The sequence below is a fragment of the Balearica regulorum genome, chromosome 4 (assembly GCF_011004875.1).
Source record: "Balearica regulorum gibbericeps isolate bBalReg1 chromosome 4, bBalReg1.pri, whole genome shotgun sequence".
NCBI lineage: Eukaryota > Metazoa > Chordata > Aves > Gruiformes > Gruidae > Balearica > Balearica regulorum.
In genome coordinates, this window is record NC_046187.1 from 4376188 (window position 1) to 4390192 (window position 14005).

Genomic DNA, 14005 nt, shown 5'->3' on the forward strand with positions numbered 1-14005 from the left:
AAATTGCATTCTGTTCCTTCATCATTCTGTATGATCTGAAGTTCATAATTTTTGGAGCTGAAGCTGTGAAACAAGTTGATACAATTCATGAGTAGTTTTCAAAAATGATGAATACTGAATCGGAGGTCAGTTGTGGCTCTGAAACTCATGAGTTGTCAAAGTTCAGGATCAATACATAGCTGTGTTCTTTAAGAAAAATTATTTTGTCAGTACTTATATTTGTGAGCCAAAAATATAGCTAACGAGGGACAAAAAAATAGACTGCATGTTTGGCGTGGCACTTAGGTAAAAAGCCAAACTTCGATATCCTTGAAAACTCTTTTTCCTCTTCTTTTTTTTGAATAAACTGACAGTTTTCTATAGTTGCCTATGTAGCACAACTTCAGTCTGCTTTCTGTGCTGTTCATTTCTACGGACTCTGACTACTCTTGTTAAGGGGAAATCGCATTAAAGCAGAGGAAAGAAAAAAAGAAATCTCTTTGCCAACCTAAAGGCCAATTGCTTAATTAAATATTATTTCAATTTCTAGAGCCTTCTGCGTCCGTAAGTAACTGATAACCATTGTATTAGATATTCTGTGCAATCCCAGCAGGGTCACTCTGGGATTTTGGAATTTCTGGCATTTCTGGAATTTCCCCAGTGTGCAGGCTTACCCTGACCGACTGCTTATCCACGGAACTGACTGCTAATTGCTTTGGTCTTTATCAGATCGCAAAATGGAGCTGTTCTTTTTTCCAAGTCTTCACCTGTAGAAAATACACATTGTTGTAAAATGTCACCAAAACAGAAATTACCGCTGAAGCTTGCTTTGCCCTTTCTTAGAATACGAGGAAATAGCAGTCCGTGGGGTTAAAGTGTCTTTTTCCTACTTTTCGCTGCTCTTGGATCAACCTATGTGTCATTTTAGACCTTCCTGATACGTCTGCTTTTTTTTCAGTGGAATCACAGCAACGTGAAGTTAGAGTAAAGCAGAGGTGAGCCAAACCTCAGCTGTTTATAGGATCTTTCAAACTGTGCACCTCAGTGGGAACTGCCTACTCCCTGTACCATCTGATGCTGGATCAGATGCGATTCAGAGGACATTTAAAGGTTGGTGGAACAATTTAGACACGTCCAGACACTCATTCAACATGTGCAAGGCAAAACCTCTAAGTTTTGTATACTTTTACGATATGCTATTGTCCTAGAAAGGGCTATCCTAAATTTGGATGCATCTCACGGCATCATCTTTTTTTTTTTTTTTTTTCTCCCCCCCCGATAGGAAATGTTATCTGCAATGAGGTTTGGCATTTAACTAAGAGGAGTCACAGGAACTCTACAAGCTAAGCTCCATCCAGAAACGTGTGACTTGCCTGTACAAATCAATTGCAAGAAGTCAGTATACTCTTCCAGAAATACTGGCCTTACTGGACATCATCTGTTCATTTGCAGTAAATCCAATATATCTTATAAACACTGGGCTAACTACCGGTGTATTAGATTTCCTTCTATCCAGGAAATCCCAAACAGAAAGATGGTAACCTAAGCAGAGGTGCAAGGAGAGGAGAAAAAGACTGGCTTTTCATCCTGATCTTCAGGCATCCATGATGCACAACCTGCTAGCCACAGTGCCGGTGTAATCGCTGCAAAGAGGCGCACCTACTCGCGGGAAGCTGTGCTTGCTTTACACAAAGCGATCTCAAGACTGTTACATTTTTAGTAAAAGCCATTGGATAATACCCTGGACACTCAGTTTTAGCCCCGCCGTGACCCAGCTGTGCCAGTTTCTAATTAGCCAGCAGCACTACCACGTACTTTTAGGACTGAAGACTTCCCTCAATACACACTGTGAGGCAGCTGGGCACCTGCCGAAAGCCTTTTGAAGTTAATGAAAGACTCTAGTTCTTCCTGATTTCAAACAGAGTGAAGGAAGGCCGTGCTGGAGTCCACTCTTGCGTGGCTATGTGGCCATAGCTGGCTCATGCCGCATCGAGGAATAGCTCCTCCGTGCAGTACATGTGTGGCTACCAAACCTTAATATTAGATTTAATATTTAATATTTATTTTTCATCCACAGTGTTGATAACCAGAATGTGTTTAGAGCAGTGCAAATTTTACTGTAAGTGATCTTCCAGCCTGGATACTGGGTTTCTTGGACACCATATCTCAATCTTCACATAATTACTTACATCTGAACCATTACAGTTATCAGGAAAAGATGAACTAGACAAATTGAGAATAGAAATATTGTTTGGACGCCATTTCACCCAGTATAGGGATTATAATAATCTGATCTAACAGGAACCGACATGTGAGATTGGAATAAAGTTTTTTTAATCTGACCGGAGCGGGGTGTATGAATGCCAGTGTCCCTGGCCACCTTCACATCACACCCTGCGTGGACACTTCCCCGAGCTACACGCTCTCACCTAACCTGAGGTGCTACTCCTACCAGGACTATCAAACAGGATTCTCATTTGGCCCACGACCTTTTACATATTTCTGGATGAGGACGGGTAAGCCCAGGGATAAACAAAGGTCTCTTGGAAGACAAACTATTTATTTCATTACTACAAGGTAAATTAAATAATCCTCTTATCTTTGAGGTTTATGTTTTCTTCTGCTTACTTGGATTTTTGCTTTTCAACTTTTGCCAGTCTTGGCACATTTAACTTTCAATATTTTCATCCTCTGCCTTTTCCAGGCTGCTTCTGGTTCAGCTCACTTAACAGTTGTTAGTTTTAGCATGATCTTTTTTAATTTAGATAGCATCCCTTTCAATTTACCATCATTCCTAATTGCTACATGGAGGCGAATTCCCATCTGTAAACAAGCAGGGATTTGTTACCCTGGCCAAGAGAAGCAATATCACCTGCGCATACATTTCAAAATGTCAGCTGATATTTTATAAACCTTTGTTTTCACAGAGCTCACAGATCACTTGCAGTACAACATTTGGGGAGCGGGAAGCCTGTCTTAATGATCGTTGCTCATGCACATGGTTACTGGAAAATCATTCATGAATATTGAATCCAATTATTATGAACAGGTGCAACCAAGTAACTACATTTCATGCTCACTGAGATATCACAAACACTTAAATTTGATAAAGTTAATACACAAATATATACTCTGGTACACAACAATAACTTCATGTACATTCATGAGAATGCAAATATAATGATCATGATTCTCAGTTTTGAGGTTGTGATCAAGATTGATTTTCAGTAATTTTAAACAATTATTTCACCTCATTGCTTAATTCTTTCTACAGCTGGGAATCCAATAACGGGAGAAAGAACACAGTTTGTTGTAATCCCCTTCTTGCTAGAAACTGAGGCTCATTTAGGTCCCTGAGAGAAAGCAAAGAGACTGGTCCATGTTAGAAATCTTTCAGAGCTGTGCCGTAGCTGCCAACAGAAGAAAAGCATTTGAGTGGGACCAGGTCCCAGGCTCCCTTTGGAACTGGACCGAAAGGCAACCACGGGCACATACCTGAGCACGTACGTGTCTGGCTGCACAACCTCCACCGACAACTGTACAGAAACAGATAGCAGCTTCTGGGTGGCCAAAGCCAGTCTGCGGGACCCCAGTACCACCAGTGTCAAGCTAGACCCACCAGGAACTTCTCAAGATCCATCTTAAAATATTTTCCGTCATTGCAGAAATTAGAAGGCCGGTCCAGAGATATTAGTAAACTGCTTTTCTGATTTTCTCCCCAAACTGTATTTAATTTGCCAGCTTGTCCTTCATCTTGCACGTTTCTTCCTACAACATACGTATTAAACAGGATACATATCCCTTTTTAGACTGCCTCTACCAAACTTAGCTTTCTGAGTGTCTTTCAGAATCACAGACTTCCATTTCTACTTAAAATCCTGTTGGCCCTTCAATGCTAATCTTTTTGTTTGAATTCCTCTTTCCTGAGCAAGGATGACCTGAACTGGACACAGATTCAACCAGGGTATTTTTTCAGCACCATTAACACTTTTTTGCTTTGGAAGCACAAACGGTGAGATGCTGCCACTGCTCTGCTGTGACTGCACACTGCATTCACAAGGGAATGTCTTTATGAAAATTGGTCTCGTTATTTTTATGCTTCATAGTTCCCACTAAAATTATTTTGACCAGAAATAAGACTGTTGAGCATCGCTGAGCAGAAAAGGAAACGTTCAGCAATCCTGATATAACCTTGTAGAAATTGTTGTTGTTGCAGACCTGAGCCCTGGGGTGAAAGTTATAATGATAACAGCAGTAATAATAGCAATACTAATAATCTCTAATAATATTAGAAAATGCTTCTTCCTACGTTTGGGGAGAATGTCTATAGTGAATCTCCAGGTTACATCCTCAATACTCACTTGGTTTCTATATGTAATAATTCTTTATACATTCCTCACAAGGCATCTTCATCAGTTCAATCTCCCATCTGTTGGGCAATATTTTCCCTCATTATTTCCAAGGTGATAGTGAAGAACTTTGCAATTGGCCTTCGCTGAGCTCCACTTAACAGTATCTCTCACGCCTTTCATTTTTTTACTAGCAAGGAGAAAGACTTTAAAAAAAAAAAAAGGTTTATGAGCTATACAGGGACTGAAAGTGGCCTGAAGAGACGTATTTTGGATTAACTCTGGTTATGTAAAACCAAAGTCAATTAGGATTTCCTCAAAAAAAAAAAAAAATATTAAAGGAGGAGATTATTAAATTTATTTAGTCAGATTAAGGTCTGGTTTTAGCTTTGGCACTTCTCTAAGCAATGTGAAGCGCAGACTGTGAGTAATTGTGATAGACTGCACTTGGAGGACGGAGTCATCCCCCCATCCAAATCCACACCCACACCCAATTTGCAGTTGACTTGGACAAGGACAGGAATTCGCTTTAGACCGTCCAGACTGCCCAATTACTGGGAGGGTGACCTGGACTACCACCATTTGCCTTTCTAATATTTAGTGGGCATCTGCTGGACAGCTGTAAGATCACACCTTTAAAATTAAACTTTGTGGAACTGCTTAAAAGATGCTGTTTCTTATTTTACATTTTACCAGCTCTCCCAGAGCCCATAATGCTATTACCCATATGTCATCTGCTTATTGTTCTGGAATAATGCAGGGAAGAGGACTGACTCCCCGCTGTGGTACTTCATATTCATGCTGCTGTGATATTATGTTACATCAGTTGAAAATTGGAGTAATATAGTGGTGAATGAAACTATCCATACGTTACTGCAGCCTTCAGCACATCTTTTCTGTCAATAAAGAGAAGCCAAGTCACAGATGGTTTTTACACTGTTATAATTAATAATCATGGTACCATGTTAGTGTCATCTTAAGATAATAAAAGTGAATCTATAAATTGTATTCAGCATTTTTACAGCATCTACAATGACTGCTTTTTGCAGCAGAAGGGTACAGCTCTGACAGTAACTCTTTCTGAACTGCATTCGTAAAGAATAATTTCAATTTACTGTTTGTTTTCTTTAATATTATTTATGAAGTGGCATACTTAATTTTTTCTGTATATCATTTTTAGATTGATCCTTTACAGTTAGATTACTTTTTTTTTTTTTTTTTTAAATTCTGTATTTTCTTTCTCAGCTTTCAAAGCGAATATATTGTAGACAGGATGACGTGTTACATCCCTCCTGAGCTGGCCTAGACTTTGAAGACCCTGAGGTGCACAGCACTCCCAAGACCCAACACCATATTATCTTTGTGGGCAGCCCAAACCCCGTTTGATACAAAAATATCGTCTGTCCTTTTGAGGCTACTTCTAGGACACCTTCTGCAGAACAATGGAGACATACATACCCAATGGTGAAAAGTGTCATTGTATGTGCAGGCATTTACTTCAGTGTTTTGCGATGTTTCCTTTTTTTTCTCTTGGCTGAAAAAACATGGGCACGTTTCAAATTGAACACATGCTTAGTCATTTTTCTGAATCAGGGCAAGATTATATCAAGGGTAGGTGCAGCTATGAAACACTGTTATTTCTAGAGCCTTTAAAAGCATGTTAAATTTTGAGAGAAATCCCTTCCGATTTGAATTCGACTCTTCCCACTCTCATTCCCACTTATAGGAACAAATCATGCTGAGATGCTCTGTGTTCCACGCTCGGACCCTGGCAAAAATTGGGAGTGAAATGGCAAGTTTGGTTATGATAAGGGATGGAGATGTCCTATCAGTTTATTTCAAAGACTCAAAAAAAAAAAAAAAATTTTTCAAGTTCCCTTCTGATCATGGCAAAGGGTAAACATATTTACGGTTGGACTTGATGACCTTAAGGGTCTTTTCCAATCTAAATGATTCTATGATTCTATAGCCCCAAACTCATTTGGCTATTGAGGAACACAGACAAACAGGCATATTGGAGGGAAAGTACCTTTTAAGAATGTTTATGTAAATTACAATATTTTTTTTTCCCAACAGATGGACTATTTCTTACTCAGCATAAAAGCAACGTGTTTTCCTACACAAAAGCTGTAATTTAGCGGGTGTCATCTAGGATCCTAAATCAGAGCAGTAAAATACAGCCACAAGAAGCCAGGAAAAATATGTAGCCATATCATTTGGTCTGCCTAGCCCAGTAACGAGTCTCTGGCAGCGACCCGTAAAGGATGTCTGGAGAGCTTAAGGCTACAACCACATTATTGTGAGGACTGGCCTGGTCTCTCCCAGGATACAGTCCTCTTTTTCTTGGAAATTTACTGGGTCATAGCAGAGATTTCTCTTTAGTAAGTTTGTTTTTTTTTTCTTCCCATGAATATCTGATTGATTGCTCTTTGAATTCATGTGAGCTTCCTGCATCAGCAGCAGCCCGTGGTGGTACGTTCAGTGGGTTAAGTACCTCTCATTTTTCAACCCGTCACGTGGTAATGTCATGTGGCGGCCCTTAGTTCTTGAACTGTGGGAAACAGTGAACCATCGTTCCCAGAGATGTTTCTCACCAAGAATTGTGGGCCATTTAGTTTTCCTGTTCTTTATGCCAATCGTCCTTGTTCTCAATCTTTGTATTTGTATTAATTTTACTAAAGCGAAGACACCAGCTAAACCTGCAATGCCACTATGGACGTACCTGAAATATACTGACTTTGTTGATGTCTTTTCCAAGACATTTTAAAATTCCTTTGTCTATTATTCAGATCCAGAAACACATATTAGAAAAATACAATGTACTTTTTTTGGAGCTCTTTTGACAGTAACTTCCTTTAAAAAACTGTTCTGTTCTGGAGGGCACCTTTGCAGATTCAGTTATGCAGTCAAGTTCATTGATAGAGTAATCCTAAGTGGCTGTGAAAACTTGGCATCTGCCTTGATCCACCAATATTTTTCAGATATCACATTGATCGGTTTTACAGTCTGTTATAACGGAAGCTTAAGTTGAGCTTTTCACAGACTCAGAAATGCTCATGGTGAATATCCCCAATCACTTTTCAAGAGCATCCTATCAAGTTCAGTTGATAAAGATGAGATTAACCTATTATGGTTGTCATTTTTCTAAAACACCGATATTTTCATTTGTCAGTTATCGCTGGCTAGAAGCAGGTTTGACCTTTAAGACAGGAATATGTAAGAGGTTGTCAAAATGGATCAGAAACTCAAATAAAATAGATGTGATACAGCATTACCAAGACTGTAGAGTGAGAGTTCACTGATCCTTATGGCCCCCCAGAAGACCCCTTTCCCCTACAAGCATCAGTGGCAAACACCAACAGACACCCGCTTTACTTAAATATATTTTGGGGAATTTTAACATTCTACCAAGGAAAGAGCTAACAATAAAACAATGACTGGTGTAGGCAAAGTACTCAACTGGCAGAATGGCCTGACTTTCTGCAGTTTTGTCACTTTAACCTTGGAAAATTTCAGGTTTGGGACTGCGGATTGTTGTGTGCCATATTTAGTGAGTTTGTAAAGTAAATGAAATGAACTGAAATTTCCAGATTTGCTATCATTTTAGCAGGGCTAAAATAAAATGATTTATTTCATTTCTTTCATGTTCTATCTATGAAGATACCGAGCCGGTCTCAACTTTTGGTAGATTAGATAAGTATTCACAGAATGACAGAATGGCTGAGGTTGGAAGGCACCTCTGGAGGTGATGTGGTCCAACCTCCCTGCTCAAGCAGAGTCCCCCACAGCAGGGTGCCCAGGACCATGCCCAGATGGCTTCTGAATATCTCCAAGGATGGAGACTCCACAGCCTCTCTGGGCAACCTCTGCCAGTGCTCAATCATCCTCACCAGAAAAATGTTTTTCCTTATGTTTGGACAGAACCTCCCGTGTTTCAGTTTCTAGCTGACATTTGATATATCATCTGTTTCTGAATTCATGATGGTTTGTGGTAAACAAGGAAGGCAGATCATTTGGGACCACTTAAGGCTAAAGGGACAAATAAAATTATGGTTCTCAGGTCATAATTTTAATAGTTTTGCACACCAGAGCTTCATGAAGAAATGCTCTCTTACGATTTCTTCCATTTCTTTTCTGCAATCCATTAAATCTTACTTTAACAACCAGAGCAAGTGACTGCAAAATATTATCAAAGTATTTATTCTCAATTTCAGTATCTTAGTATTTAGTATTTTAACTCTTAACAAGGAATTCTGGAGTTGGAAATAATGATAACATCATCATTAAAATGGCCAGTCCACTCTGTAGTGAGGAAGAGTGGAGATTAATATTCAAGAGCAGATTTTAAGTCAGAATTATACTCAGGAAAGTACAGAGTTCTGCAGCAAAAGATGACATACAGCCATGTTTTCATTCCTGTCTTCCCCCTCAGGCAAAGTTCTGCACAGCTGAAAATCTGACTTCATGGTTTTAATTTTTTTTTAAGCAGGCTTGGTAGTAAACATGTCCTGCAATATGGGAAAATAAGGCTCTGCTTTTCCAACATAAAAATAAACTTAGTTCTTCTTGGATGGGATCTTCATGTTGCTGGGCACGTAAATCCTAATGAAAATCAGTGGAGTCAAACCTTACTTTTGCTCATCTTCTTACAAGACGTCGAAAATCTCTGCTTGCTATGGATATTGCAGAGTTAAATATATGCTCAGGTTTCTGTGGATATAATCCATTTCTCTTTGAATTTCTTTGGCCAGATTGAGTTTCTCTTTTTTATGCAGCATACAGTACTCAGCATTACCTCATTATGTGGTACTTGATAAGTGCGTGTATTTTAAAATCGTCTCACAGAATATTTCTATTAAAAAACCTGTAAGAGATTGTAATACCAGTGATGACCTTTTATTTCATAACATCACCCATCATGATCGAATGGAACAATATAAAGCCTGGCATTTTCTATCTGAGTAATTGCACCCATCTTCCAAATTTGCTGAATGATCATTTACTGTTTCCTACTTTTGATGATCAAGCATTTTATTGATGAAGCTCATATAGAACTGGTTCAAAATCATACTGAAGTTCAATGATGTATCTGAAAATTGAACGGCTGTCTTGGAAGCACCACTCATACGCCTTATCAGCAAGATCCTCATCTAACCAAACAGTGCTCCAAAGCCAATCCTCTGCCCAGGAATAAAATACGACAGCGCAGAAGATGCAGGAGGTAGTTTTCTGAGCAGGAAGTGCGCATCAAACAGAGGATTTATCGTCCCCCTCAATGTATCGCAGTGGCGAGGTGAAGATAATCACCGCGGCGCTACTGCACTTACTTAGACACAGGCGACCTTTGCCTGTTCGATCTGCTTCAGCCACATCGCCACTCATATTTGCAGTCAAAATCTGGCATCAGAGTTCACAATAATAGCTGGAAGATTAACCTGCCCATTTCATATTTACCTGGATTCTTCCCATGAACCACTCCAGCAGCAGTGTCCAAGGTCCACGCTTTTTGATTTTGTGATAACTGCAGCTTTTTAAAAAATAATTTGGAATATAATGTTGTTTTCCTTCCAAGTCTGTACCTAGAAAACATTTCTTTTGTAGGAAGTTGTAGCACCAAAGAAAAATATTGACCCAGCTGCCACTGAAAGGGAAAATTATTATTAACATGAAGGAAAAATTTGCATCAAGCTTTCTTAAAGGTGAATGTCTCAAAGCTTCAGCTTTTAAAACTTTGCCTTCATTTATAGCATTTCTTGTGAATGCTACAGCCATCCTCTACAGGTGCATCCTTTCCCAATGCCTGCTAGAAAATGTTAAATGAAATATGTGCCGTCATTCGAATACGAGGCCCCAGATGCCGGGCTGCCCGTCGGCGGCGTAGGATGGCTGCCAGGCCATCTGCCTGATGCCTGTCCCGGGGAGGGCTCTGCGGCTCGTCCTCTGGCTCCTATCGCAACCGTCTCCTGCTACCAGGCGGGCCGGCAGCCAGCGCCTGATGTCACTCTTCACCACACACGTCAGCACGGGATAGGCTAGAAATGATGCACAGAAATGGAAGATCTCACCAAGTCAGGTTAACGCTCCAGGATTTCAGGATGCAACACGAGGACTTTTGTTTGTGCTTTTTGAATATATACGTACACACACTTATATACGTGTATGAAAGAATCAGTGTGCACGCTGCTGAAACTTTCAGCTCCCAACTTGTGCTCCCAGCTGTCCCCACATGCTGCAATTTTTGGTGCTTTCAGGTGGCAGGGTGCAAAAAGCAGCACTACGTGCTCCCTTCCGGCGCCCAGAACTTCATCCACGTGGTATTCACCCACCACTCATTAGTATTTTGCTACTTGGGCCTGCCCAGCCATGCCCGTAACAAAACCAGCCAGAGTCCGACCACAGCTATTTAACAAGTTAAAACTCGAGAGTGCTGTGGTTTGTTTTTCTTTTTTATGTGCTAAAGCATCTTCTGCTCTCTGTTAAAATACAAGCCCTAAGGTCATCGGCCTCCTTTCTGTTTACCTCTTCATTATTCCATCAAAAAAAGATATACATTTATGATTGCAGCTTTCCAAATAAGTTTTCTTCTTCAAGTTATTTCTTCAGGTTTCGCTCAAAATCCCTCAATATAATAAATAAATCTAATTAGCTTGCTAACAGAAAATTTAGCTTTACTTTTCCTCATAAACACTAGAAGTTTCAGTAGAACATGTTCACAGTCATTTTTCTTTTCTGTCCCTTGCTTCACGACTTGCCTCTTCACTTTTTTATACTTGATTTTATATTTCAGATTTTAAGCTGAAGAAAAATCCTTCTCTCTGAAGAAGATTTTCTCATCAAGTGAGCCATATATATTTTTTAATAAGGATATCAAACCCAGCCTGACGGAACAAACACCTTAAGACATCTTCTGTACATGAGTGTCTCTTTAAAAATATTAAAGCTCTAGAGGTTGAATTGTTTGCAGGTTTAACTGAACTGAAGGAATAAGAGACATTGCAATAAGACAAAATGATGACTAAGGTCTCCATGTAGTATACAATCAATTTTATAGAATTTCTTCAGTAGCCCGTGTCCTTAGCAGTCTTTGCCTCTGAATTTTTGCCATGTCAGAACATCTTTACTATAGGTTAATTGGTCAGAAAAGCTTGTCATACTTTACAGAAGATTTTATTTCTTTCTCCATTATGAAATGCAAGTTTTTGATTATTGGGGGGTTTTTAATAACATTTCTGCAGGGCTTCCAGTGCTCCTGCTGGAGAGATTCTCAGCTGGTACCTTCTTGTTTCAGCCCTTTACTTGCAATTCCCATGTCTAAACAATTGATAGTTCACTTGGTAAAACAATTTGTTTCCCCTAATGAAAAAAAAGAAAAGTGCGCGTTGCCTATTTTCTGTGGAACTGAGGTTCCTCAACCTTCAGCAATTTTTCCTATTAGAGCATAAGTCTTACTTCTAGACAGAAATGAGAGTGAGAGATTGCAGCCTGTGTCCCGTACAGCTGCTATTCTTAGCCAGCCCAAACACGTTCCCTATCAGCTTCTGTTTCACCTTTTTTTTCTGACTATCAGGACCTTACTGTCATAGCTACGAGAATACTGTTTCTCACCTGAAAGGGTATTTTTTCAGCTTTACCTATTTTCCAGAAAAATACACAAGTATTTTCTTACTAAGTCTTGCTGGGCTAAATTTTGTTTCACTTTGTAGAATCCCTAGTTATTTAGCATACATTCGTGTTCACCAATTTAATGTATAAAATACATACATCTTAAAAATGTTTACCAAAATGTTGCACTTGCTTTAATCTATTAACCAAAGCTGAAGGAGTAGACACTTCAGGAAATCCTAACACAAAGAAACATTGTGGTTTTACCATTGAACAAGCCCCTATTTTTTTTTAGCCTGATTTTGAAATTTGTTGTTAGTGTGGTGGAATCCGGCCTTCAATAGATACTTTTTACTTTACTTTACTATAACGGTGTGAAGTGGACCTTTGGTTCAAACTGTTTATGCTTGCTTGTGTTGACCCTAAAGTTACACCAAATAATTATGGTGCTGGGTTTACATATAAATTAATGTAATATAAGGCTAACCATTGTTTCTTCAGAAAGAGTCCCCTACAACAACATAAAATTTCTTCTCAAGCCAGGGAAAGTTTATTTCACTTCTGTAATTTTATGGTGTGTGTGCTAGGTGGAAATACAGAACTGTGAAAAGGCTCATTTTAGCAGGGATAACAACTCACAAAAGTTATTCTGAGGAATGGGGTAGAATGAATCATATTCATACGTGTGTGTGCCGGATGGCAAAAATCAATGCTTTCTCTTAGCAAAGACACTCTCGGGGATAGAGAAATCAGAACTGCGAAAAACCTAACAAATTTTGCCTGACAGATTTCCCAGGCAAACTACACTGCCGGTGCACTGGGAGTACGCTGAGGATGGCAGTCCCCGCGCTAGCAGGAGCAGCCCGTTTCGCAGTGGCTCATTTCGGATCCCCTGGGATGCCGATAACCCCACCGCACTCCCCGCTCCCGTGCACCGACCCGGCTGGGCAGAGGCATGGCAGACAGCAAGACTACAGGCATGCGGTATCAAATGCAAACCTGCAAATAGAGAGCAAAATAAGACAAGTGGATGCGAAGGGAAAGGAAAAAGAAGCAGGGTCTTCCAGGGTGAAAAAAAAAAAAAAAGTTTCGCTCATGTCCCCATCCTATCAAGACTTTTGTCTCTGCGGCGCAGTTCAGCACTGTTACCTGTTCGATGCAATGCTGTTGCAGGTATTCGCTGGAGTCTCACCACCGTTAAGCCCATGTAATGGTGTGCAGGCTCGGGAAGCCCAATTATTGGCGGTGTTTAACTGTCCCCTCTTAAAACATCCCTAGCTCGCTGAATCTTTAACAATACCTTGTTAAAAAATAATCACGCCGAGAGCCGTGTACATTCCTACAGGCCTGAGCCACAAAATGTGGCCATTGCATCCGCGTGTCCAGCCTTCAATAGCCCCAGGGGAACAGGCGAGAATTCCTATTTCTGTCCGGAAAATGCTCTCTCCCGAGAACGAGAAAAGCGGCCTTTCCTTGCCCACCATCACCGACAGTTATACTCCCACCTCTTTATTTGTCAGCACTAATAATGGCACTGTTGTGGCTCAGGAAAGAGCAGAAAAGATGATGAAAGATGCACCACTAGTGTGATGCAGACAGCTACCGAACTACCTCTGGTCCTTGTTAGGAAAAATTACGTGATCTAAATGGCAGTGCCTAATGCAGCCCCGTCTGACTGCAAGGGCTTGTAGCACATATACGGCAAAAATCAGGGAAAATTGTTGCAGCATGATGGTTGCTAGGCTAATACTAGCAGTAAGAAAAGAACTAAATGAAATTGAAAAATTACATATTTAACAAGTGGTTAGATGGCAATAATTATTTTGGGCCCATATCTGAATTCACATCTCCCTGTCTCGGGTCATTAATTACATGAGTCAATCTGTTGATCTGAGTGGGATGATTTTCATGAAGCCTGGCTTGCCAGTGGGAGCGAGGGGTTTACAAGCCATAAACGAGACAAAAGGATTCCTCCCATCAGCTGCTTGTTAAGGTGCCGTGGCAGAGCGTTTGCACAGACAATACGCTGCAGAACTAGGTTGAAGGCAGCAGGTAACCACCCTGCTTTTATCCAC

The 14005-nt window shown here is 40.2% G+C and overlaps 1 long non-coding RNA gene across 1 annotated transcript; it reads right to left on the minus strand.

The window, feature by feature from the left end:
* Window positions 1–689: 689 nt before the first annotated feature.
* LOC142601530 (uncharacterized) lies at window positions 690–10686 on the minus strand. Its single transcript, XR_012835047.1, has 5 exons — window positions 9783–10686; window positions 5052–5224; window positions 4341–4534; window positions 1827–3332; window positions 690–746 (listed from the first exon to the last, which is right to left on the minus strand). It is a non-coding gene; the product is annotated as an uncharacterized LOC142601530 (long non-coding RNA).
* Window positions 10687–14005: the final 3319 nt, after the last annotated feature.